Below are 5,043 nucleotides of genomic sequence, written 5' to 3'. Positions count from 1 at the left end.
GAGTCCTTTGTCAGCCATGTCCCTCTGTCAGTGGTGTAGCCCTGTCAGCCAGGTCCCCCTGTCAGCCATTGCCCTTCTGTCAGTGGTATCTCCCTGTCAGCGGTGTCCTCCAGTCAGCCATGTCCCCCCCATTAGACATATTTCCCCCCACCCACCATTTTCTCCTTGCCAGTGGTGGCCTCCTGTCAGCCATGTCACACCCACGACTCCCATTAATGGAGTGTCCCCCTGTCAGCCATAACCTCCCTCTCAGCCCTGTCCCCTCTGTCACTGGTGTCCCCCCCTGTCAGTGGTGTCCCCCAGTTAGCCGTGTCCCCCTGTCAGCCCGTGTCCCCCCCATCATCAGCCCCGTTGCCCCATGCCAGCAGTGTTCCCCCATTACCAGTGCTGCTCCATCAGCCACGTCTCCCTCACCAGCAGTGTACCCCATGAGCCATGTCCCCTCAGGGCCAGCCCCACTTCGCCAGGTGCAGGGGAACAGCCCAGAGTGCCATTGGTGAAATCCTCCTTCACCAGCCCCAAAACAGGCCCAGAGGCCATGGCCACGCTTAGTGCCTGGCCTCATGCAGAAAACAACCTTCATTTTGATTCACGACACCCCCACTTCCCCACCACTGGCTGGCGGGGTGAGCAGAGTGAGCCATGTCAGTTCACTAAGCGCTTTTCCCTGCAAAAAATGTTACAGATCTTGTGTAGTTAGTGCAAAATTAAACCATTTTTTCACCAGGGCAGCAGTCAAATGCTGGAACGGGGGCCCAGAGTGGCAGTAGATGACTATCTCATCCCTTGGAGATAGTCAACACTCAACCAGACAACCCCCTGAGCGACCAGCCCTGTTGGAGCAGAGGGCTGGACCTGGGGTCTCCCATGGGATCAAGGTGATTCCATCAGTGTCTGGCCTCAGAGGCAGGAGCATTCCATGCTGCATTCCTGCAGCAGGACCACTGTCAACTCCATCCTTACCATCTCCTTTGTTGAGCCAGACTGCCCTGATGACATTCCCTGGGTAGGTGGCTGAACCCTTGAACGTCTCTTTTGCACTGTGGAAAATCACTCCTTCGAGCAAAGCTGTGCCCAGGGACCCACTTGCTTTGAAGCCGTAGGCAATTTTTGTGGTGTTTGGGCTGGGGCCAAGGAGCACTCAAAAGATGAAAGTCCATAACCTTGAACTTGGCGCAGTATTCCTCGGGCAGGAGAGCAGTGGTCTGCTGTCAGCGAGCAGATACAGCCTGGTGTGCCCAGTGTTTTCCATAGTTTAATGCACTCCCTGGGAGCATTGCCTTGCTGTATGCTGCAGGAGATGCAAACCTGTGGACCGGTGAGCATCGTCTGCCACCCCAAGCAACGTTCTTATCAGCAAAGGGGCCAGAAACAGTTCTTCTACAGAAAAAAAGTGGATGGTGCTGGTGTGCATTTCCTATTAAAGATGTTCCCTAGTTTTGGAGGACACATCTGTGCTGCAGGTCTCTGCTCTGGTGTTAGTCTGCTGGCTCCCCACACTTCTTGATGGCAGAGTTTCTCCATGGCTCCAACTGGGAGGACACAACTGGTTTCCTCCAAGATGAAACCCAGGAGTAGTTCACATGATACCTCCCTCCATGGGCTGTATCCTGCAGGCAGCACCGCTCCAGAGGTGCTCTCTACACCTCTCCAACGTGACTTCAGCAGACTTTACACCCCAAATGGGGCAACTGCCCTCACACCGTGCTGTAGCACATATAGCAAAGCTTCCTTAGCCATATGGTATAAAATCATTGTCCTGGAAAGCTGCAGTGTGGCCTCACATTATTAATTTCATTGTAATTAAGAAAAAAAATCATAGGAAGGAGTGGTTAGATCTTGGGGTGCAGGAACTCAATGTCTACTAGTAAACCACACAGATAAAGGTGAAGTCTCCAGCACAAGTCCACATCCATCCAGATGCCTCATTTTAGCACATTCCCTGTTGGAGTTTCAGCCTGTGACCACCAGTCTCTGAGCCCAGGCTTGCTCCATTGTCAGACACAGTGCCAATACAGCCAAGCCCTGCAAGCTATTCCCCTCTACCAGCCATCTCACTATTGTAGCCTCCAAGTTACCCACGACAAAAAATGCTTTTTGAAGAAAAAGTCAATTTGGCCATGCCACCTGGGCTCTCTGGCATGGATATTTTTGAAGGTCCCCAGGAGCAGCAGTCAGGACAGACCCAGCACTTCTGAAGTCCTTCAGAAGCCACCTCACACTCAAAATTTTCTATTACAAGTTGCCAATTCCTAATTTTAGCAGCCTCAGCTGTCTGACAAACCTGTCCCCCTATATGCCAGGCAGGGGGCTGTAGCTCACCCCACTGCTGGGAAAGCGCTTCATCGCTCTCCCTGTCCTGGGACGGGTGCCCCACAGCCAGCGAAGAGCTGGTTTGTAGATCTGGGAGGCACCCTCTGGTTTCCTTCTCATTGGCCTTTTGCTTTCAGCGTTTTGTCCTGCTGAAATTCTCCACCAGGTTCAGTGACAGCATGATTTCTCTCCAGCAACTGTTGCCTGCAGTGGGCAGGATGTACTGAGCCAGGAGGCCAAGGCAGCACCATGTCCCACCAGCCCGTCAGCTGCCCTCCGTCCAGCATTGCCCAGTATGGGCTGCCGCAGCCAGGGGATTTTTATGTTGTGCTTCAGCTGTCCACAGCTGTGGCCCAGGAAGCTGCCTGATGGGGAGCAGTTGCATCATCTCTCACGGTGCACCTGCAAAGATTAAAATTCAGAATAGCCTCCCTGACACATTTTCGCATGGTCTCTCCTCTTGCAGGATTCCGATAACCCTCCAAGTGCCTGTGTAAAGGGCTGTGACCCACATCAATCAGACTCCCCCGCATGGCACAAACACAGCCCTTCTCAAACCTTCATTTCAGTGTTCCATAGCTGAAATATCATAGAATGGTTTGGGTTGGAAGGGAGCTTAAAGATCTTTCAGTTCCAATCCCCTGCCCTGGGCAGGGACACCTCCCACCAGACCAAGTTGTTCAAAGCCCCGTCCAACCTGCCCTTGAACCCCTCCAGGGATGGGGCAGCCACAGCTTCTCTGGGCAACCTGGGCCAGGCTCTCCCCACCCTCACAGCAAACAAGGTCTTCCCTAGATCTCATCTCAATCTCCCCTCTTTCAGTGTCAAACCCTTCCCTCTCATCCGACGGCTCCCCTCCCTGATCCAGAGTCCCTCCCCATCTCTCCTGGAGCCCCTTTATAAGGTCTCCCTGGAGGCTTCTCTTCTCCAGGCTGAACAACCCCAACAGAGGTGCTCCAGCCCCCTGAACATCTGCTTTGGACTAGCAGGAGGTGTCCCTGGCCAGGGCAGTGGGGTGGGACTGGATGGTCCCCTCCAACTCTAACCATTCTATGATTCTGTGATACCATAAGGGAGCTCCTAGGAGACACCTCTGGTGTGGAAGGTGCTGTAGGCTCAGACGTGCCTTGCAGGGACAGCAGGGAAGGCACCCAGCAGCACCATGGCCACTCTTGTGCCACACTGCTGGTATCCCCCTTCTTCCATGCATGATGGCACGGTGTGGACTCAAGCAGTGGGGATCCCCAGAGCAGCATCCTGGGAACAGCGAGGCCACGGTGAGCCAGAGGAGATAGGGTGGGAGGATGTGGCCGGGCTGTGGATCTTCCCGCTGTTTTTTTGTTTTTTTACACTAATTTTCAGCTCATGGCCAGGCTGGGCAGCCCTTCGCTTGGGCTGAATGAATCAGCACATTGCAGCAAGGGGGTTAAACACCAGATCGCACACATCTCCCCACTGATGACATTCCTCCTCTGCATTGGCTGCAGAGGAAATTTTAATCAGCACCGTGATAACAGCCTTTCGGTCCTGCTGGGAGTTATCAGCTCCTTTGTTTGTAAATGTAACCGCTCGATACCACACGGCTCTGGGTTCCAGCACATCCTGGCTCCACAGCCCTGTGGACCGAGCAGCCTCGGTATCGGGGTGTTAAAACAGGGCAGGTTGTGCTGAACACAAGGATCAAGCCCGAGCTGTTTCCTTCCTGCCTCTGCTGTCACTGGGAGAGAGACCTCTGAATTTCAGGCTGTTTTAAGCTTCAAAGGGTAGCTGATGAATATCAGAGCCTGGTAATTTAGCCCTCTGCAGCGCACAGACAATATATTCATAATCATTTTACATGTAGATGAGCTGGTAATGCGATTAGGGTTTATAAATCAAACCCAGGAGACATGTTAGTGCTGTTTGCCTGAGCTTTTTGAGCGATCTAGCCACAAGAAAATGCCTGTCTGTCTCCTAGATGAGGCCAATTAACCTTATAAAGATGCACTCTCCTCTCACAGCAGTTCATTTGTTTACTTGGGCTCTGCAGGCTGCTGCTGTTTTCATTCTAGAAGAAGGGTCTAGGTGGGTAAGAGATTTGGCAGGGGCCCGGGCTGCAGTGGAAAGAAAACAAAGCATAGGAGAGACGGTGCCTTCAGCAGCAGCACATTAGAGGAGGTCGGGGTTTAATAACTGGCTTCCCCATGGGGCTTCACAGCTGTCCCCTGGCACCAGAGAGTGTCTTTGCATAGCCATAAATGAAGCTGTTGCGTTTTGTCCCTGTTTTGTTGAGCCGTAAGAGAGAGCTGGAGCTCTGGGGCACTTGGTGAGTGCAGCCCATGGAGCAACCGTGTCCCACACTGTGGATAGCAGTGTCCCTGGCAGCCTGGGCAGGCAGACGGCAGCGGCGTGCCCTCTGCTGCTGAGCTGCCAGCCATGCAGGGCTGCTGTGCCAGGGCCCGCAGTGCCGGCGGTACAGTGTCCCCAGCGCCACAAATGCGCAGTTCCCAGTGCCGGCGGTGCAGGGTCTGCAGCACCAGCAGGGCAGGGTACGCAGTGGCAGCTCTGTGGGGTCTGCAGTGGCAGCGATGTGGGGTCAGTGGTGCTGGCAAAGCAGGGCCCATGATGTCAGCAATGCAGGGCACAGGGTGCCAGTGATGTGGGGTCTGAGGTGACAGTGATGCAGGGTCTGAGGTGACAGCGATGGAGGGTCTGAGGTGACAGCGATGCAGGTTCTGTGGTGGCAGCAAT

This window comes from Calidris pugnax, unplaced genomic scaffold (genome assembly GCF_001431845.1).
Source record: "Calidris pugnax isolate Ruff unplaced genomic scaffold, ASM143184v1 scaffold55, whole genome shotgun sequence".
In the NCBI taxonomy this organism is placed as follows: Eukaryota; Metazoa; Chordata; class Aves; order Charadriiformes; family Scolopacidae; genus Calidris; species Calidris pugnax.
The sequence above is the reverse complement of the archived record's forward strand: the minus strand, read 5'-3'. Positions refer to the sequence as shown.